The sequence below is a fragment of the Astatotilapia calliptera genome, chromosome 3 (assembly GCF_900246225.1).
Source record: "Astatotilapia calliptera chromosome 3, fAstCal1.2, whole genome shotgun sequence".
NCBI lineage: Eukaryota > Metazoa > Chordata > Actinopteri > Cichliformes > Cichlidae > Astatotilapia > Astatotilapia calliptera.
In genome coordinates, this window is record NC_039304.1 from 46,186,943 (window position 1) to 46,209,811 (window position 22,869).

The 22,869-nt window shown below is 40.5% G+C and overlaps 1 protein-coding gene and 1 long non-coding RNA gene across 2 annotated transcripts in view; both read right to left on the reverse strand.

The window, feature by feature from the left end:
* The window catches only part of LOC113010425 (tyrosine-protein kinase-like otk), a 54,622-nt gene that overhangs the window by 20,010 nt on the left and 11,743 nt on the right, over positions 1 to 22,869 (reverse strand). The window lies entirely within an intron of this gene.
* LOC113011090 (uncharacterized) lies at positions 6,591 to 9,718 on the reverse strand. Its single transcript, XR_003270454.1, has 3 exons — positions 9,563 to 9,718; positions 7,024 to 7,110; positions 6,591 to 6,889 (listed from the first exon to the last, which is right to left on the reverse strand). It is a non-coding gene; the product is annotated as an uncharacterized LOC113011090 (long non-coding RNA).

Below are 22,869 nucleotides of genomic sequence, written 5' to 3' on the forward strand. Positions count from 1 at the left end.
CCTCGGCCCTCTCCCACTATGAACAGGTGTTGTGCCAAAAGCTGATTACTTATATTCAAACTGCTATAAATGCCTTGTTGGTTTCGAATATGTGAAACAGATCAAATATTTCCCTCCTGAATGACATCAAGTCAACTTGAGCCAAAAACAACATTCCTGTTACACGGTAGCAGCCGCAATCAGTTTTTGGCAGTGACTTTCAGATATCCTTTCTTTATCCAGTTAAAAAAAATCTAATTGACATTAAAAATGTCTTTTCAAGAGTAATCTGGCCTCGAGGATATGCAACAAAATATAACAATAGTTCTGTAAGTGGACAAAACGACCGGATTGGTTATAATGGAAGTACAAGAAGACAGAGCTATAAAGATAAAAGGTTTTTATTTTTATGTATATATAACCCTGCAAACGCTGTTCACTGAAGTCTGTAAACATATGTAAAGATATTACACATAAAAAAAACACACGGATAGATTATAAATCAGTTTTTGGCACAACACCCAGCTCCTGTCTCACCTCGAAAAAAAAACAACCTCCCTTCCAGGACCTGCAATGCGCCACTCCAGCCAAACCGCGTACACGAGCTGCGTATTTTTATTCATTTATTTTGTATGTTAACCGTTTTTGTTCCCTACAAGGACATCATGCACAGACTGAGTCTCGGGGGGATTTCACAGTTTTCCAGTAAACGAGAGCAGAGTTTCAGGTGCTTGTTCATGAAGTCAAAATAAAAAGCATATCGATGCTCATCCATCGATCTACTTTCAGTGACGTCACTGCCAAGTTGGCACATTTCAGAGAAAATGATAAAAATTGGATTTGTTCTAGTTCTTGTCACAGGTCTGTGCTGTGAGGCAGCATTTTGACTTATTCAGATAACTTGCAGCTTAACTCTGAACTTTATTTACTATGAAGGTGGTTTACTTCTTACCTGTGTACATTACCATGGTAACCTATGCTGCGCAGGTACTTCCCACTTACAATCAAATCACCAGAAAATAGTTTTGCCAGGTGAGATCAGTGTGAACAGAGAACAGGAGGATCTAAAGGTTTTCAGTTGGATCTAAGGTCTTTGTGTTTCTGATAATAATAACAATAATAAAAATTATTAGAATAATAAATAATCAGCAATGAATGATCAGCAAAGTGGAAAACAGGGATCTTTGGAGGAGTCGGACATCCCAGCGTTGCTGAAAACTGTATAGTGCAACTGTCTAAATCTGGGGTACATTTAGGGTCCATTTTGGACCCCTGATATACTCACATATGTCATATGTATTTTATTCCTTTCTCCTTCCTTTTTGTAACTCTTCCCATGTGTGTGTTTTTTCTCTCTGTTTTTGTTTGTTTGTCTGTTTCTTTTTGCTGCACTGTTGTTTTCAAAAACTTAAAAATAAAAATTAACAATAAATAAATAAATAAAAGTGTCTTTGAATAGTGAGATGCACTCACTCAGTCTGAGAGCCTGACTACGTATTTATATGTTCAGAGCTTAACGTCCTTCATAAATAAAGTTGACTTGCTGCTGCTGTCATGGTTGTTTCTGCACACAGATTCTCTCTGAATGAAGATCAGAATATATGAAGGTGACTGAACATCATGGTTCTCCTGTTTGTTGCTGTGCTGCAGTTTCTAAGATGATGTCATTTCCTAGCTGTACGTTTCTTTCTCTTTAAAATCACGACCTTTATACTGTTTCTGCTGCTCTATCTGAGCTGCATGAACAAACCTCAGGTCCCAGGTTCTCTGAAGCTTCATCAGGATAAGGTGGGACATGGTGGGTGGAGTCTAATGGCGTTTTCACACCTGCAGTCAGCAAGTCAGCTGGTTAGAGTTTGTAAACTGATTTGTTTTGTTTTTTTCACACACCGGTTGTCGTGGTCACACCTGAGTGTGAATACTGTGTTCACACCTGCACAAACCAACCAAACAAACAGGAGAACAAGAGTTTCATTTAAGCGGAGTAAACACCATTATTAATGACATCACTCATGGCGGTCCGGGTAAAAAGAGGGGAGAAGAGCTTTTTGTTTACCAGACTGCACCCCTGCCTCGTAGCACAAGAGTCCTGAGACTCTTACATGACCTGCAGAAAAGCTGATGTTTTTTTTAATCTATCCTTCTGAGAATAAAACAGTATCTTTCAGTTTAACCCTTTTTGTTCACTTCAAGGACATAATGATAGACTGACTTGAAGGCATTTGACAGTTTTACAGTAAACGAGAGCAACGTTCATGAAGTTCAAACAGAAAGTAGTACCTGAAGGAGAGCTCACCTGAAGAGGCCAAATCCACCACACAGACAAACAGCAGAGTTAAGCAGAGACCAGCTGATGTTAACAGAGTCATTGTAGTTAAACTCGGTACGTCCAAAATATACCAGGAAGTAACATGTGGATCCTTTATGGTGCAGGTATAAACAGAGGAAAACTGATGGAGTCACGCCAACTTATTGTTTCGAGGTGTTTAACGCCACATTCCAGTGATGTCACTGCCGAGCTGGTTAACTTTTTGTTTCTCTGCTGAGCATCAGTAATGAATCGATTCTTAGAGACATCTTAGAAATGAAAGCTGAAACTATCAGGAGCAGCTTCTGTTCAGTGATTCTGTTTAAAATGGTCTTTAAGCGTTTTCATTGACTATTTTATTCACAGCATGTTTTCAGTGTTGTTTCGATTCTCTGAGCCGAACTTTAAAAAACACATAATGAAACACAAACTCTTTGTAACAGGAATGTTTGTTTGTTTATTCGGTGATGTAGGAAATGAATACAATGCCATCATCCTTCATTCTGCTCTGCTCGATACACAGAACACACAAAGAAGACCTGCTCAACCTGCTGACACCACATATTTTTGCTAAAACATATTTCTACTGAATATAGTATTTGTGCTTTTTATATGATTCGTGCTTAATACAGCATTTCTGCCATTTTACAGTATTTGTGCTAAAACATGAATGCTGCTGAACAAAAAGACCAGACAAAATAATAAAACAGTTTTAAAACATTTTATTTTAGAAATGCCGTTTTATTTACTAATGGATGAACATAATGAACAACAGAAGGCTGCAGATTTAAATAAATGAGCTACACACAGAAATTAAATCATGTCTCCTGCTTCCTGTTCCTGCTGCAGAGATGATCCAGGATATCTGCTCATTTATTCAGACTCTGTGACTGAAGTAAAATCCACTCATGATCATCCTGAAGTCTGAAATACTAATAAAACTAATTCAGGCTGAAACACGGTGAACATTAAAACTACTTTGATTGTTTTAAAACAGCCCAAAATCTTCATTTAGAGAAATGACTGTCTTCATTTGAAAGTATGAGTCTGTGTCTCTTTGTTTCCCGTCTGTGGGCTCTGGCTTGTAAAGGCTGTTAATTTTCCTGCTGCACCCACAGCCACGGCCCAGCTGCTCCTTTAAAACACAGAGTTCACGATCACAGTCTCTGTTTCACTCCATTCCTTTAGTTGGTGGAACCGTTTAAAAACTACAAATCCCTTCCACGCCAGAACAAATACGTCATTCACACACTGGTGATGGCAGCTACATTGTAGCCACAGCCACGCTGGGCGCGCTGACAGAGGCGAGGCTGTTCATTCTAGTATGACAGAAGAGTTTCACACCACAGGAAGTGGACTCATTCGCAGAAATCACTCGCGTTTGGATCGCGTGCTTAATAATACTTTAATGATAATGTGACGTTTCTACAACCTTAACCACCCGAGGGGGCGGGGCGTACTCCGCCGAGCGCGTGTCGAGGAGTCCAGGAAGGCTGTAGAGAAGCTCGATTTAAGGGTTAGTGACGTCACTGGTCATGTCGCTCGCTGGTTCAGAAAGTGGTTCAAGTGTTGGTGAGTTATGAACAGAGAGCAAAGACTCTCAAAGAGTCGCATCTGATTCATGACTTTTTGACACGTCTACATCGTCAATGCGATTTTCTGCCTCTGAAATAACGAAATAAAATAATAAAGCCGGATGTTACAAAATATGATACAAATTAAAGCTCGTTTTTAAATTCATATTTATTAATTTGTTTGTTTATTTCAATTTGTCTGAAGTTTCATTTCTTTTGAGGAGGGAGGGATTAGACTTTTTGGCAAGTATTTCATGGTTCAGGCTTTAAAGAGTTAAGTGTAAAGTTAGTGTGTAATCGATGCAGTGACACTGTGCTGGAGCTTCGCTGGTGATAATCTTTCTGAGGTTAGACAGTGACAGGAAAGTTACTGTTTCTTGCCACCCATTTTAACTTCACGAGTTCTGTTTTTTCGTTTTTTACTGCGTCTTGTCTTGATGCATGCTCAATCATCCAGCAGTCAGCCGAGACAGAAGAAGTCAATTGGATGAGTGATTTCACAACACAAGCTTTCCAGGAGTTTATTGCTCTGAGAATATTTTTGTAAGTAAATAATGCTGCAGTCAGTCTGTAAGAGTGAATAAGAGTGTCACGGCCAGCATGGTGTAAGTTATTTAAGGACCGAAAATGCAAGCACGGCTTCTGATGAGAGTGATTTATTGAGGAGGATGACATACAACAAAAGGCGAGGGTGCGAGACTGACAAAACCTAAATTGGGAAAACTAAGAATAAAGCTAACCTGAAACCAGATGCAGAGCAACCACACAGGATGACGGAGGGCAATAATGCAGACAAACCAGCAACAAAGGCAGACACAAGGCTTAAATACACAGAGGGAGAGCACAGCTGGGAGTAACCAGACACGACGGGACATCACAACAAAACAGGAAGCTCAAAACACAGAAGACAGACTCAGAGATGCGGCTTTACACAGAGACCTGACTACACTAGACTATACACAGGCAGGGACGACACAGAACAGAGGGACCACAGAATAAACACAGAGAAACCAAAACACAAACTGTCGTAATTCGCAATCAAATCAAAAGTAAAAGTGCAAAAACACTGGGTCAGCGACCGTGACAAAGAGAGAAGAGAGGTGGTGAGCAAGTGTGCATCCAAACCTCCACAAACAGAAAAACCTGTAAGGATCCAAGTTTACTGCTGTGTTGTTTTAGTGGACCCAGCCTGAAATCTGTTAAACACAAGAATGTTGTAAAGAACTGTTCAACTCCACAACTGCAGCACATATAACACTGAAACGAATGCACTCACAAAATATTAAAACATATATTTTGTTTAAATCACATTTCAATCACGTGTCTTGTTCCAACTCCTGTCAGATATGAGTTAAAATAAATTGTGTTGTTTTGCTCTTCTTGTAATTCTTGTAATTATGCACTACATGTTGTTTCACTAAATGCACAGCCCTGTCATTGAAGCCTTTGTAATTTAGGCTGAAAAGTAACCCCACAGTGAGGGACATGACAAAGAGGAAGTGAGCTGTGCGCTAACACCATCTGTGACTATTGAGAAATCATCTGTGAAATATTTTCCTGCATTTTCCAGTTTTTACCAAAAGAAGAAGAATTAATAATAACTGTATTATTTTTTTCTCTCTACACAAGTTCACAGGTTCCTTAAATTTTAAAGTCCATAAACATTAAGGGAAAAGCTCACCAATCATGAAATGCTTTGTGAGCAGTGGTTGGTGACTGTGGGAAAGAAGAACTAGCTTTTAACAGGAAGCAGCAGAACCAGACTTCATGATTAGCAATAATTAAATTTAGAAAATGTGAAATTTCTTCTTTTTTCTAATTTAAATTCATTCACTCATCAACATCCCTGTTAAAAATTTAAATATTGACATCCTTTATTTCTACTTTTAAACCTTTCAATTTTACTTTTTTTTTTGCTGCTGCTGTTTGTGAGGAGAAATGTCTCCTGTAACAAACAGTGAGCTCGCATCTTAACGACTGTAACTCTCAGTCAAACGTCTGTTTGACGTTCAGTCAAAGTCACTGGTTAAAAGTCGGTCTTCTTATTCAGGTGTTTGTAGTGCTCGTCTCTTTCATTTCCTGTTGTTTCAGGCTTCTGACTGTTAGCTGCCTTAAACAAACCAAACCTGCTCAGTCTTTGCTTTGTTCTGCAGTTTGAACACAAACTTTTTGTCTTATCTCCCACTTTGAAAACAGTTAAAGCAGTAGCCCTGTCTCGCTCGTGGCTTTAAACTGATGTCATTAATGAAGCAGATCAACCAGTAGAGGGAAAAAGATTTTGATAGTGACTTGTGGTCATTTTAAGCTTCTGTGAGAGGTTAAACAGGAAGGGCCCTGTGCTGGTTCAGGAAGTTAGTCTGAGTTACTTTATCAGATATAAAAACGTCTCTCTGCTGAGAAGCTGCTACCAGAAATTTTTAGCATATTTTTTTTATTAAATTTTCAAACATAATTAAACATGAATACTTTTGCCATGTAACTTGCTGCTGCTTGGTTCCCAGTAAAATAAAAAATAAAACTAAATAAATAAATTCTTCGGCCTCAAACGTGCAAAACACGTGGTGAAGTGTTTCTGTGCAGTTTTCAGCCACTGTGCAGTTTTTAGCGTGTGGTTGTTCAGCTTCTCTGCATGTAAGGAGGTGTGCATCGATTAGCCACAACCAAACAAGTCACATTTTCCATTTCACATATTTCTGAAGCCCACGACCACGTGAGAAAAACACTAAAAACACACTAGAAGAGAAGTTTATTAATGCTGAAAATAATTTCCCACTGCAAGAACCAACAAACATGAATAAAGATATTAATAATAGAGTTATGAATCATATTAACATATTTATATTCTCATTTGCAATAAAAAAAACATTTAAAGCAAGTTAAAACAGGAAGTTATTTTTGAATTATCTCAGTGAAAATCTATAGATGTCCTCTGGTCTGAGGTGCTGGGAGGACCAGTTAGAGACCAGCAGCTGGACGTCAGTGGTTGGACTGGTGGACTACTTCAGTAAAGAGTAGATGGTGTCTGGCTCTGGTTTAAAGTGTGAACACAAACAAACAGTTCAAACAAAGTTACAGTTTCCTTTCTGACAGAGATTAGACTTACTGAGCTTCAGTGAACACGTGGTTTGCTCGGCTCTGTACAAAGTTAAAGTGCAGCTGTACCTTTGGGCCTCTTTGATCTGGTGGTTTTCGGTCCATGGCAGACGTCACCTGCTCTCAATTCTGAGTAGATTGTAGCTGGATTGCACTCTGCAGAGTAAAACACTGAAGTTAAAACTACAGCCGTGTCATTTTTTCTATGGCAAACAGTTTTTATTTTGATTATGAAGAGATTAAGTGATCGATTTTATAAAGAGCAGCAGATTCTCACTGTGTTTTTCTAACAGCTTCTTAGCAGCTCTGCTGTGAAACACAGTAACCACAAAGAACTTTGGGGGGATGTTTGTAAAAAAGGAAGACAGACGACCACAAAGGTGCTGTCTTCTATCAGACAGCCTGATACATTTTACCACAGAGCAACATGCAAACTCGTTCTCACAACATGAACACTGTTACTGCCCAAAGCAGAAGACAAGTGATTAGAGTCATCAGCATCAGGCTACCATTATCTGGAATCAGCAAGAGGAAGTAACTTCTGTGGTTTCCACACAGAATTTAAAATAAAAATAGAAATTGGGAACTGACTGATTGGTCTGTTCAGTCAGTCTCTTTTTAGATGTCCTCCTGAAACACAAGCACAAGTCTGCCATTTATTAAGTGTTGCTCACTGGGACAAAACTCTAAACAGAAGCTCCCTGGGATATTCTCAAGGGGACAGAGAGCTGGTCCAGTCCAATCCAATACAAGTTTTAACTAAAAGACTCCTCTTCAGTACTCAGGTGTAGACCTTCCAAGATAGGCTGAGGAATGTGTGATTGGAGCCTACCCTATGGACTCCTCTCTTAAAAAGGGGAACCACCACTCTAGGCTGGCAATCCAGAGGCACAATCCAGACCTCCGGGCTATGTTGCAGAGGTGTGTCAATCAAGACAGCACCACAATATCTACAGCAGCCAACTGGCCACAAGCAGCCTAGTAGCAAGTGAACCTACCCACGGTCCTGCCAGAAACAGAGAAAAACACTTTTTGCAAGCCTTTATTAATTCCAACAGAAATTAGTGTAGACATTCAATGCACCACTCCTACCACTCCCTCTCTGAATCGGGCTGCAAAGACAACTGGTGCAGCAGTTATCTGTTGACTCCTTAACAATCCCATATGTGTCAAGAACTGAGACACATTTTTTCTAAACACCACATCTCTGTGGGTTTTAAACCCCAAAACACGCTGCGCCAAAAACTGGTCCACTCCAAGGATCGGGTCCCCGACACAAACAGAGTAACATAGTGTACGCTGTTAAGTGCAGGAGGATTGCCAGGATTTATACATCGGGGAAACCAAACAACCTCTGGTGAAGTGAATGGCACAACACAGAAGAGCTACCTCATCAGGCCAGGACTCTGCAGTCTATTTACACCTACAGGCCAGTGGACACTCTTTCAATGATGAGGATGTAACATCCTGGACAGGGAGGAACGCTGGTTTTTGGAGTCAAGGAGGCCATTTACGTGAAAAGGGAAAGACCATCTCTGAATGGAGGAAGAGGCCTAAGGGTACATCTGTCACCATCTTACAATGCTGTGATTGCAGCCATTCCTCAACTCTCTGTGAATGGGACTCATGGCCATTGATCAGTGGTTAATTGATTAATTAAGATTAAGGAACTGACCTCCCAGCCCATTGTTCCTTCAGTGGGCTGGTTTCAGTCATTATGCAAATGTACTGTTTATAAGATTGAAACCTGCAGTCAGCTGAGACTGAAGAAGTCACTTGGATGAGTGACGAAACGTTTCTCCCACAAAACGCTACTAGACAACTTCTGGGAGTAGGTCCTTTGTTTGTTTGTTTTTTATTTTTTTCATTGTACTAGTGTCTGATTTTAAAAAATAAAATTATCACCTTCTGCGTGATTCACCTTGGAATTTAGATTGGAAAGAGGACTGAGATTCACCTGCTTAACTCACCACCCTCCACCACTCTCTGGAGAAATACCAAGTAAACACTGAGCACAACTGCATTATTCAAAATATGCCCTGAATTAGTCTCACCAACCTGTTTGGTCCCAGTCTCAGGAGGTTGTTGTTTAAGTTTTGTAAATAAACTTGTTAAACAGAATTCAGCAATTTCCTGGGTTGTACATTTTGAATCCAAATACAGCCACCCATTAGTCTGACTGGACCGTTTTCTCAGAACATGTCTTTCAGCTGGTTGGGAACGCAGTGATTTTTCCCCAGAAGAGCTTCAGAGCAGAGCTGTTTAAGCTGTTGCACCTACATAAGTAGTAAGAAATGATGGATGGATGATCTTATGAGAACAAATCATTTTGCATGAAAATATCATCTTGTTTGAATTTATTATAATTTTGTGCATAATGCAGTTATCCTATTGATATCATTTTCCAGAATGTGGGTGACATGTGTGTGATTTTGTGTGTGCAGCCGATAAACTGTAATAAACGTTAACCATCCATCCATTGTATTTTCATCAGCCTTATGCTAATTAGAAGATGCTAGCATGACTAACATGGTGAAGCCTAACCCTGCTAAACCACAGCCTCAGTCTGGCTGTAGAAGTGAAGGATGGAGACAAAGAGCTGATGTACCTCTCGCCTTTGATTTTTCTTTCTTGTCTGTGATGACGATTTGTTCATAATTGATGTCGTCATTTCTCACTCCTGAGTAGATTACAGCTGGATCACCTTCTGCACAGTCACACATACATAAAGGACAAAACCAAAGTAAATGTAATTTCAAATATTGATGTCACATAAATGTGAAGTCAGTTAAAATGCAAGCTGATGCAAGCAAACACTGAAGTTAGTTTAGTTCTTTCTTCTTTGTCTTCACACCTGTGTTAAAACTTTTTCTTGATGATGAGAAACAGGATGTTGGACGACTGCAGCACTGTTAGTGTCTGTTAACCACCAACCACAAACGCACAGTCCAGCACGCGAAGAACAACAATCAACACACAACTGCAAACTTTAAAGACTAAGACTCACATTTGATAAAGACAATCAAGTTATTAGATTTTGGATAAAGAAAATAAATAAAAAAGCATCAATTGCAAAAACTTTAACATACAAACTTAAATGTAAAGTCTTAAATTCTGTACATTTTTCACAGGTGGATAGAAGTATCAGACTTTGTATATACTGTAATCTCTTTAATATCTCTTAGTTTTTCAACAAAGCACAATAAATATTTCAGGATGTTGAGTAATGTCAACAGATAAGTTGAAACTGCTCTTGCCTTTCTGATAAGCTTAGTGTCAAATCATGCATGGTAAAAGAAAGCTACCCTTCTGTGTGCTAATGAGACGCTTTAGATTCTCAGTTGAATTCAACAGAATGACACATGTTGGTTCTTCTATGTTAAATTTAGAAGTCTGAAATTACTCAAGAAGAAAAAAACCCACAGTTTTTTTTAACACCCTGTAAGAAGGGTGTGGGGTACAACTAATAGTTCTTGTTTCTTGTTTTCTCCTGCAAGGATCCCTGATGCATCACAGCATTTATCCAGCTCTCACCTTGGATCCCAAAGTACTGTTGATTTACTGGCTCAGGATTTAGAGTGGGGTGTCTATTATTCAGAGAGTTGATGGTTTGTTTTCCTTTTAGGAAATGTGTGTCCGAGTGTTGAAATGTGTGTATGACTGCAGCCAGCTTTGAAAAAGATGCTTCGACTGTTAGGTAAAGTTAAAAAGCAACATAAAGATTGCTGTCCAGTTACCTTAGACTAAACTATGAGAGAAGCACACGAACTATCCTCATAAACTTGATAATGTATTTAACGAAGTTACATATTTGTCACAATACAACAGAGAAGTTTGAAACTGTCCAAAGATGAGCTTAATTAACGTAGATGGTGAAACGTAGCTGAATGTGTCACAGTGCCATTACAGGGGTAAAAGGATCATCTGTCAACCTGCACACCGCTGTGTGACTGTTTGAAATAAAGTCCCTCTCTTTAAGTTTAAAACACAAATCAAGATTAAAACCTTCCATTGGTTTAAATTATAAAGTAAATAAAGTAAATAAGTTGGAAATAATGAAAAATTTGTGTGGCTAATGGGATAAAATTAATATCTTCTTCCAAAAACCTGAAATATTATTATATTATCAAAAATGATCTGCCCTGTAAAGTTTCATCAAAATCCACCTAGAAGCAAATCTGACCATTCAGCAGATACATCAGTTGCTCAAGCTCCTGTCTAAAGATGAAGTGTGACGTTATCTCTAACTCGACAAACTGTATGCATAGAGTCACATTTCAAACTTTTACTATATTACATTACTTTGCACAATCTACAATTTGTGTCTGTGGATGTGGTTTGTTAACCAAAGACATGCAGTATTAGCTGATAACGTAGCACACCATCCTCTCATCTAATTATGGTCACTTTTCTACTATGGACATCACAAAGCCTCTTTCTATCTGTGATTAAATAAACACCATGCTAGTTATGAATACCCTAATACCAGTTTAATAAATAAATATGATGACAAATATGTTTACACGGATAGTACGGGTCTGAAAGGTGTCACCATGGATCAATGCAACAACACAATTGGCTAATATGCTTAGCTTTGGAGGTTTCTCAGTTCTTTCTTTCTTATGATAATGGATTGGATTTATATAGCGCTTTTCAAGGCACCGAAAGCGCTTTACAATGCCACTATTCATTCACTCTCACATCCACACACTGGTGGAGGCAGCTACAGTTGTAGCCACAGCTGCCCTTGGGCAGACTGACAGAAGCCAGGCTGCCATATCGCACCATCGGCCCCTCTGGCCAACACCAGTAGACAGTAGATGAAGTGTCTTGCCCAAGGACACAACGACCAGGACAGAGCCCGGGGATCGAACCGGCGACCTTCCGGTTACAGATACGCTTCCCAACCCCCTGAACCACGGTCGCCCACGATGTCCTTATATATTTACAAATACAATATGAAAATGTCAATATGTCTCTACAGTATTCAAATTTCAGAAAAACAAAGACAAACAAACAAACAAAACACAATCTTGCAACCACCCAACTGCCAGCACCGATCAAAGCACTCAGTATTACCTTTGTTTTGTTTTATTGGTGGTTGTTGTTGACGGTGTTTTATTCTAATGTCACTGTATGTGATCTCATCTTTCACAGCTTGAACTGCTTAAATAAATAAAAAAGTGAGATAAGAGAGAAAAACATTATAAATTAATCTTTCATTTAAAGCAATGAAAAATGGTTATTTTAGCTTTGTAATGTGTAACAACAAGGACTAATCACAATAGATAACTAGATTATTGAACAACTCAAACTCATTAGATCTGAGTCTCACCTTTAGGTTTCCTGTGAACATGTTGTCTAATCAACAAAACCAGTAACACCAGTAGGATCAGAAAACAGACTGATCCAACAGATGACAACACAGGTATGACAGAGGAACCAGGAGGAGGTGTGGATGGTTTGTCTAAAATAAAGCAAACACAGTCATGAAGTTGTCGTCACATTGTGAATGTTGAACCTGCAGAAACACAGACAGGTGAGTGTGTCACCTGTGACAGTGATCCAGCTGGATGGAGACTCTCCATGACCGCTGATGTCACACTTGTAGAGGCCTTCATCAGACCTGGAAACATGCTGGATGGTCATGTGACCTGTAGGCTGCTTCCTGATGAGGGAGCCATCTTTATAGAAAGCAGCTGGGAGGTTGGAGGGAGTGGTCTTTGTTTTACAGAGCAGAGTGACGTCATCTCCCTCCATCACAGGGAGGACAGGACTCTGCAGGATCACTGATCCACCTCAACACAGAGACAAACTACAGCATTTCATCCATTTACACACAGCTTCATCAACACTAACTCCACACACTCAGCTTACCAGTGACTGTCAGGTTAACCATGTTACTGATGGGACCCTCTCTGGACTCACACCAGTAAACTCCACTGTCCAATGGGAACACAGTGATGTTACATGAAGAACCAGCACCTTCTCCCCACCCATCTCCACACTGAGTCCTGTGTCGTTTGCTTGTGTTTCTCCTCAGAGTCCATCCAGCAGAGCTGTCGTCCTCCTCACAGCTCAGAGACACAAAGTCATATTCAAAGAACTGAGAGCTGCTGGGACTCACAGTCAGACGAGCTGTGAGGGTTACAATGAAAAACTGATGATCACATTTTTGATCTTTACTGAAGGTTTTAATCCAAATGTGTAAAACCTGTCAGAGTTTATCAGGTATAAACTGTGACAGAAGAAGGTTACTGACCTTGGTTTGTTGTGCAGCTCAGCAGTGAGATCAGAACTAAAGAGAAATGACACTCAGGTTGATTTGAGGTGAACATAAAGAACAACTCCACACAAACAGCTGACAAACACACAAACTCATCTCTCTCTGAAATATCTGCTCATTTTCAATTTAAAGCCAGCAAAATGTTTAAAAATATTTGGTTGAAGATCTCTTTATCCATTCTATCTGACTTGAGGCAGAGAGAGAGTTTGAGCTTATCCCAGCTGTCAGAAGCTGCTTCTGGCTTACAATTGTGACCATCTGGCCAGTTTAGAATCACCAGCTAAGTCCTTGTACTGTGGAGGAAACTTACATACACTAACACTGCACCTCTGTAACACCTGTACAGTTACATATGATAAATAAATCTTGTCGTTTTCTTTGTATTATGATTTTACACAACATCAACTCTTTTCCAGAAGACTTTTCTTCTACAGGGCTGTGGCCCCCCCACACCCTCTAGCAGATCATTACATTCAATTCAATTCAATTTTATTTATATAGCGCCAAATCACAACAAAAGTCGCCTCAAGGCGCTTCATAGATACAGAGAAAAACCCAACAATCATATGACCCCCTATGAGCAAGCACTTTGGCGACAGTGGGAAGGAAAAACTCCCTTTTAACAGGAAGAAACCTCCGGCAGAACCAGGCTCAGGGAGGGGCGGCCATCTGCTGCGACCGGTTGGGGTGAGAGAAGGAAGACAGGATAAAGACATGCTGTGGAAGAGAGACAGAGGTTAATAACAGATATGATTCAATGCAGAGAGGTCTATTAATACATAGTGAGTGAGAAAGGTGACTGGAAAGGAAAAGCTCAATGCATCATGGGAATCCCCCGGCAGCCTACGTCTATTGCAGCATAACTAAGGGAGGATTCAGGATCACCTGGTCCAGCCCTAACTATATGCTTTAGCAAAAAGGAAAGATTTAAGCCTAATCTTAAAAGTAGAGATGGTGTCTGTCTCCTGAATCCAAACTGGAAGCTGGTTCCACAGAAGAGGGGCCTGAAAACTGAAGGCTCTGCCTCCCATTCTATTTTTAAATACTCTAGGAACAACAAGTAGGCCTGCAGTGCGAGACGGAAGTGCTCTATTAGGGTGATATGGTACTACAAGGTCATTAAGATAAGATGGGGCCTGATTATTTAAGACCTTGTATGTGAGGAGCAGGATTTTGAATTCAATTCTGGATTTAACAGGAAGCCAATGAAGGGAAGCCAAAACAGGAGAAATCTGCTCTCTCTTTCTAGTCCCTGTCAGGACTCTTGCTGCAGCATTTTGGATTAGCTGAAGGCTTTTCAGGGAGTTTTTTGGACATCCTGATAATAATGAATTACAGTAGTCCAGCCTGGAAGTAATAAATGCATGAACTAGTTTTTCAGCGTCACTCTGAGACAGGATATTTCTAATTTTAGAGATGTTGCGCAAATGGAAGAAAGCAGTCTTACATATTTGTTTAATATGTGCGTTGAAGGACATGTCCTGGTCAAAAATGACTCCAAGTTTCCTCACAGCATTACTGGAGGCCAAGGTAATGCCATCCAGAGTAAGAATCTGGTTAGATACCATATTTCTAGGCTTTTCAGGGCCGAGTACAATAACCTCAGTTTTATCTGAATTAAGAAGCAGAAAGTTAGCGGCCATCCAGGTCTTTATGTCTTTAAGACATTCCTGCAGTTTAACTAATTGGTGTGTGTCATCTGGCTTCATGGACAGATAGAGCTGGGTGTCATCAGCATAGCAGTGAAAATGTATGCTATGTCTTCTAATGATACTGCCTAACGGTGTGTTCACACCGAACGCGATGGACGCGAATAGAGCGTCAGGTTTACATGTAAAGTCAATGGAAAGGCGTGATGACGCGCGATTGCGGGTCCCGCGAAAATTCGGAAGCAGATTTGCGTCGCGAAAACGCCAAAACGCGTGAAACGCGCGTCAGTGTAGCGCGTCTGGCGCGTTTGACTCGCGAATAAAACCACGCGCATGAGTTTTTGTGTTGCATTTTGTGCATACGCGCGTTTCGCGTCTACCGCTCGAGTTGGAAAAATCTGAACTCCAGCGTCAAATCGCGCCGCGACAACCAATCAGGAGCCTGGTGACGTGGCTGTTACCTAGGTCAAAGGGGCAGATCCAGCCAAAGCCTTTCATACTTCAATGGAGGGGAAGGCTAATCAATGCGGTAGCAAACAACTCGGAGCTGTACAACACCAGCTGCTTTCAGTACCGAGACAGGAATAAAAAGGACCGAGCTTGGAGGAAGATATGTGAAGGGATCGGGCAACCTGGTAAGTTCATTCATTTCTCTTTTGAAAGTTTTCACTGACCCGGGGAAGCCGCACAAAAGCTAGCAAGCCACCGCTATTTTCCCACTGACGTACAAATACCGTTCTGCTTTTATGCATGTTATCATTTAGGAATATATTTTATTGTTTATTAATAAACAGCACACAGTGGTCCCGCTGTTCATCCGTCACTGCTTTGCTTTTTCGCTGATTTTTTATTGCACAGTACAGCATTGCATTCTGCAGCCTGATTGACAAATCTGCTCCGTGTCGTGTCTCCTGTGCTTGCCAAATTTATCACGTTTGGTTTTGATAACCATCGCGTCCAATAGAAAAAACAGCACAAAAACACCCATAACTATGAGCCTCATTCGGAAATAGACACCTGCACCGTGAGGGAAAAAGGCGCACGAAAGTGGCGGGCAGATGAAGACAAACCGCGGCATAATAATACTTTTACGTTTTGCAATCTACAAAGGTTTGCACTTTGAGAATCAATTGTGAGAACTGTGACCAGGGGCTAGTTATTCTGAGAACCCCTGCAATAAATGAGGGACCACTGTCTACTCTACGATTATTATATCGAACCTGTTAACATTTAATACTGTATTGATAGAACCAACTGATTCTGCAGCAGAGCATCCCCAGTCCCTGAGCTCCTGCTGCTGCACCCACAGATATGTACAGCAAGCACTGATACCTTTTTAGTCGGTGGGATTCCCTTGTGATCACCTTTACTAAATATCTACAACCAATCTGATTATATCCTGTTATTGTTTTTTTTTTTTTTCAATGTTGAAATTAAAATCTAGTAGCAGCCTTCTCATTTCTTTGTGTTTTGTGCTGTTTTACAGGCCCACAGAGGAGGACGGCTCCGAGGCAGATGAGGGACGGGTCCCAGGACGGTCCATCGGCGGTGGAGCTGGCCATCCTGGAGTCCCTGAAGAGGCCACACCAGTCTCCAATGGAGCATTTCCTCCTCAGCCTTGTTCCTGCTCTGGAGAGCAGCTGGTCCTTTTTATTCCTGTCTCTCTGTAAAGTCTTATATTTTATATATTTATGTTTAATGTTTTTCTGTTTGAGACTTTTAATATTATTTTAAATAAATTTTTATAATGACTAATGTCTCAGTTCTACTACACAGCAAATGTTGACACACGACTTGACACATGTAGAATTTATTTCATATTATACTAATGACAAAATATACTAATACAGTGGAATGCAGAAGTTTGGGCAACCTTGTTAATAGACATTATTTTCCTGTATAAATCGTTGGTTGTTACAATAAAAAAAATGTCAGTTAAATATCATACAGGAGACACACACAGTGATATTTGAGAAGTGAAAAGAAGTTTACTGGATTTACAGAAAGTGTGCAATAATTGTTTAAACAAAATCAAGCAGGTGCATCAATTTGGGCACCACAAAAAAGAAATGAAATGAATATTTAGTGTATATCAATGTGTGTGTCTCCTATATGATATATGGGGTGCCTTTGTCTGGATGTGCTTCCCATCCAGAGCTGCACAGCACAGAGGGAAGTTCCAGCGCTCCTGGAATCCCTCTGTGATGGACCGCCAGTCTCCAGGTGAAGGCACAGCCATGAAGTCGTCCACTAGACAGTCCCAGATGGACGTCGCTGCCTGGGGGGTGATCTGGCTCACCGTGGACACACCGACTCTGAAACTGAACGCGATGGTCCTGAAGGAGTCCCCGGTGACAAGGAACCTGGACAAAATTGTTCAAAATCAGTATTATGTGTACTGCAGTTACAAAATACATTATTCAAATTCCAAAATACTTTTGTGATGTCAGATTTAAATCACAAAACATGAATCTTACATAAAACCTTTTGTAATTATAAGGATAATTACAAAATGTATATTAGATAATATCTAAAACAGTTGTGTTTTGTTTTAACTTTAACATATCATAATTTGATTGGTAGCAACTTTCACAACTACAGTGAGTCAATCACTCACAATTCCTAAACATGTCAATCAGGTAGGAATGAAGTAAAACATTAACAGAAATAAAGAGTTGTATGTTGACATGTAGCCCTTTCCTTGCTTAAATCATTAATATTTTTGAAAAATTAATCTGTGATAAGACAGCTTATCAAGATAGAACCATGTAACTAGAGATGAACCAAACTGTTCAGTTTTATCTAACTCTGTTTTAATAAAGGCTGTGGCCCCTGCTATAGAGTCTGACAGCTGCAGGGATTATATACAAATATTCAACTATCCCAGAATTAAACCAGGTCTAAATAAAAAGGAGTGAGTATCACTACAAAGGTTAACTCAGTGGTGCTAATGCTACAGTTTGATATCAGCAAACACCGAGCGCATACATTGATGTGACACCACAGCCATGCTATCATCGCTAACACTGATAACAGCATAAATTGAATTAAATCGGGACTTGATGAGAGCTTCTGAGTATCACTAGAAATATTATAAAGAGTCGTCTCTGTACCACAGTTTGCTTTCAGTAAACACCGACAGCATTCACTGTTAGCATAGCACATCCATGTTAGCAGTGTATAACTGGATGGATTAGCATATTAGCACAGATATCAATAAAGGACTACCGTATTAAATAGTTTTACTAACCTCAGGCAGACGGACAGGCGCTCTGCAGGTGGGATTGAGCGTCTGTAGTTGGTGTCTAGGCGGGCGATGCTGGGACCGACGAGGGAAAGCAGGTCCTCAAACTGGCCGACGGTGATAGCGCTGGAATCGGCCGTCATCCAGGCGCAGCTCCTGGAGCAAGTGGTGAAACTCACCAAACTGCTCATGCCTTTGGAGGACCTGATGGACCCAGGTACGGCGAGGACGTCTTTTACGCTGCTGCTCTGCTCTCCACAGTACATAGAGAAGGGAGACTCTCTCTTCAAGCGCTAGCTCGATAGCTGCCATCTTGCAAAAATAGGTCTGGCACAACTCCCTCCCACATTCCTCCCACATTTCCGGTTCACGCGCGTCAAAATATGATATTTTGACGCGCGATGGATTTTTCTTGGACACGCGTTGAGACGCGAATGTACACGCGTCAAATTAGGGGCGTTTTATTCGCGTCCATCGCGTTCGGTGTGAACACACCGTAAGGAAAGCATGTATAATGTAAACAGAATTGGTCCTAGCACTGAACCCTGTGGAACTCCATAATTAACCTCAGTGTGTGAAGAGGACTCTCCATTTACATGCACAAATTGGAGTCTATTAGATAGATATGATACAAACCACTGCAGTGCAGTACCTGTAATACTACAGCATGTTCTAATCGCTCTAATAGGATATTATGGTCAACAGTATCGAATGCTGCACTAAGGTCTAGCAGGACAAGCACAGAGATGAGTCCACTGTCAGAGGCCATAAGAAGATCATTTGTAACCTTCACTAAAGCTGTTTCTGTGCTGTGATGAGCTCTGAAACCTGACTGAAACTCTACAAATAAACCATTCCTCTGCAGATGATCTGTTAGCTGTTTGACAACTACTCTTTCAAGGATTTTTGATATGAAAGGAAGGTTGGAGATTGGCCTATAATTAGCTAAGACTGCTGGGTCTAGAGATGGCTTTTTGAGTAAAGGTTTAACTACAGCCAGCTTGAAGGCCTGTGGTACATAGCCGATCATTAGAGATAGGTTGATCATATTTAAGATTGAAGAATTAATTAATGGCAGGACTTCTTTGAGCAGTTTTGTAGGAATGGGGTGTAAAAGACACGTTGATGGCTTGGAGGAAGTAATTATTGAAGTTAACTCAGAAAGATCAATTGGAGAAAAAGAGTCTAACTTAACATCAATGGTACTAAGAGTAGCTGTAGATAATATTACATCTGTGGGATGATTACTGGTAATTTTTTCTCTAATGATAAAAATTTTATTTGTGAAGAAGTTCATGAAGTCATTACTAGTTAACGTTAAAGGGATGGTTGGCTCAAAAGAGCTCTGACTTTTTGTCAGCCTGGCTACAGTGCTGAAGAGAAACCTGGGGTTGTTTTTATTTTCTTCAATCAGTGATGAATAGTAAGATGTTCTGGCTTTGCGGAGGGCTTTCTTATAAAGCAGCAAACTATTTCTCCAGGCTAAATAATGATCCTCTAAATTTGTGACACGCCATTTCCTCTCCAGATTACGAGTCATCTGCTTTAGGGTACGTGTTTGAGAATTATACCACGGAGTCAGGTACTTCTGATTTGAGGCCTTAGTTTTCACAGGAGCTACAGTATCCAGAGTCGTACGTAGTGAGGAGGTGAAATTATTAACAAGATAATCGACCTCTGTTGGAGTAGCGTTCAGATAGCTGCTCTGCTCTGTGTTAGTACAGGGCACTGAAGATGATAACAGTGGGTGGATTATATTCTTAAACTTAGTTACATCACTTTCAGAAAGACATCTACTGTGATAAAGTCTACTCTCCACTGCTGTGTAATCAATTATTGTAAATGTAAATGTTATCAGGAAATGATCAGACAGGAGAGGGTTTTCAGGAAACACTGTTAAATGTTCAGGTTCGATGCCATATGTTAAAACAAGATCTAGAGTGTGATTAAAGTGGTGGGTGGGTTCTTTTACGTTTTGAGAGAAACCAATTGAGTCTAATAACAGATTAAATGCCATGTTGAGGCTGTCATTTTTAGCATCTACATGGATGTTAAAATCACCCACAATAATTATTTTTATCTGAACTCAGAACTAAATTAGATATAAAGTCTGAGAAATCAGACAGAAACTCTGTAAGGCCCAGGTGGACGATAGATGATAACAAGTAAGACTGGTTTCTGAGTTTCACAGCTGGGGTGGACAATGTTAAGCATCAGGCTTTCAAATGAATTAAAAGTCTGTCTTGGTCTTTCATTAATTAATAGGCTGGTGTGAAAAATTGCTGCCACACCGCCCCCTCGGCCTGTGCTTCGAGATTTCTGGTAGTTAGAATGACTCGGGGGTGTTGATTCATTTAAACTAACATAATCATCCTGCTGCAACCAGGTTTCTGTAAGGCAGAGTAAATCGATTTGTTGATCAATTATTAAGTCATGTACTAACAGAGACTTGGAGGAGAGAGACCTAATATTTAATAATCCACATTTCACTGTTTTACTCTTTGGTTCAGATGTGGATACTTTATTGTTCTTTCTTTGTAATTGTTTATGTTTAAGTTGTTTGTTGCTGGTTTTTAGTTTGTTTTTTGTCTTTTTGGAAGCTGACACAGTCTCTATGGAGATGGGTTTTTGGGGGGGTAGCAGGAGGAGAGAAGCTGCAGAGAGGCGTGTAAGACTGCAACTCTGCTTCCTGGTCCCAACTCTGGATAGTCATATTTTGGGGGGGTTTAATAAATTTGTCCATATTTCTAGAAATGAGAGCTGCTCCATCCAAAGTCGGATGGATGCTGTCTCTCCTAACAAGACCAGGTTTCCTCCAGAAGGTTTGCCAATTATCTATGAAGCCCACATCGTTTCTGGGACACCACTCAGACAGCCAGCAATTTAAGGAGAACATGCGGCTAAACATGTCACTCCTGGTCTGATTGGGGAGGGGACCAGAGAAAACTACAGAGTCCGACATTGTTTTGGCAAAGTTGCACACCGATTCAATATTGATTTTAGTGACCTCCGATTGGCGTAACCGGGTGTCATTACTGCCGACGTGAATTATGATCTTACTGAATTTACGTTTACCCTTAGCCAGCAGTTTTAAATTTCCTTCAATGTCGCCTGCTCTGGCCCCTGGAAGACAATTGACTATGGTTGCCAGTGTCTCTAGCTTCACGTCTGAAAACAGAATCACCAATTACCAGAGTTTGACCCCCGGCGGGTGTGTCGCCGAGTGGGGAAAAATGGTTAGACACATGAACGGGTTGGTGGTGTACCTGGGGCTTCTGTTTAGGACTATGCTTCCTCCTCACCGTCACCCAGCTGCCCTCTTTCCCCAGCTGCTTGGGGTCTGCCGGGGAACAGCTAGCGGGGCCTACGCTATCTTCGGCTGCACAAGCTACAGGGGCCTGGCTAGCTATGGGTGAATGAAGGGTGCGAAGCCGAGTCTCCAATTCAGTAATCCTGGCCTCCAGAGCTGCAAATATGCTACATTTGTTACAGATATCATTACTGCTAAAGGAGGCCGAGGAGTAACTAAACACCTGGCACAAAGAGCAAGAAAGTGCAGGAGGGACAGGAGAAGTAGCAATGGTGCTAGCGCTAGCGAGTCGGCTATGAGCTAAGCTAAGCTAGCGAAACAGTACAGAGACAGTGAGTGAATACTTTGGCTATAAATTAGGTAGTGAGTACACAGAAAGTTTGCTTCGGATGAAGCACGTGAAGATTATACTATGAAAGAAGAATGTATTTAAAAGTTGTTAATTAAATTGCTAAGCAAATAAGCTACTCAGAAACACCACTGTGTTTGAGCAGGAACAGGAAGTGATACTCTACCGCAGAGCAAGCGAACACCAAGTGACAGCGCCACCAAGAGGAACATGAAGGAACCTTTTAAAAACAAGCGCGTCCATGCTCACAGGTGTACACACGGGTACTCACACACACAAACTACACCCTTTTTGGCTCCTACCTCAAAGCACACTGTGTTCTGTTGATCTTACGTGCTGCACAATAATATTCAATATTTAGTATTTACTGTTATATTCACATAGATCATCACGATGATGTTGTTTATTATGTTGCTCTCTTTTTTTTTTTTTAATAAAATAAACCATAAAATAAACAATAAAAGGGGAATCAAATAGACCAATGCGGCAAGGCAAGGGTGGTCCGTTTGGTAAAGTAAATCCGTTGGGCATCTTTCGTTGCCTTTAGACAATAATTTTGATGGCAAAAAAGGAAAAAAACAGACGTTTCTTCTATGTTTGTTACTGATGTATCAGACAGTTTGAACTCTTTTACTTTTTATCTAAGAAGCAGCTTTTAATGTGATCACAGTGATCATGAGTACAGACTCTGAGTATATATAAAATATCCACTGCATTTAAATAACACAATGAAGTCATGTGTCCACTGAGCAGCTGTGTTGATATAATGAGTGAATGATTTGATCTTTTCACTGCCTGCTGTGTTTCCTCGACTCCTGAGCAAAGATAAAGAGTCAGTTCAGACCTGCAGTTGGTCCTCGTGGTGTTTGAACTTGAATTCAGCCTGATTTGTTTTTCATGTCTTCTCCTCCATCGTCAGTTATCAGGAGAGCAGACAGTCAAAGTACAAGAATTCAAACAAACACAGAGATTCTACTTACAGAGCAGACACAGCACAGATGTTTCCTTCATCGTCCTTCTCACTCATTTGAGCTTTTTTTCATTTCTGTCACTGACACCAAGTAAAGCCCGCCCTCT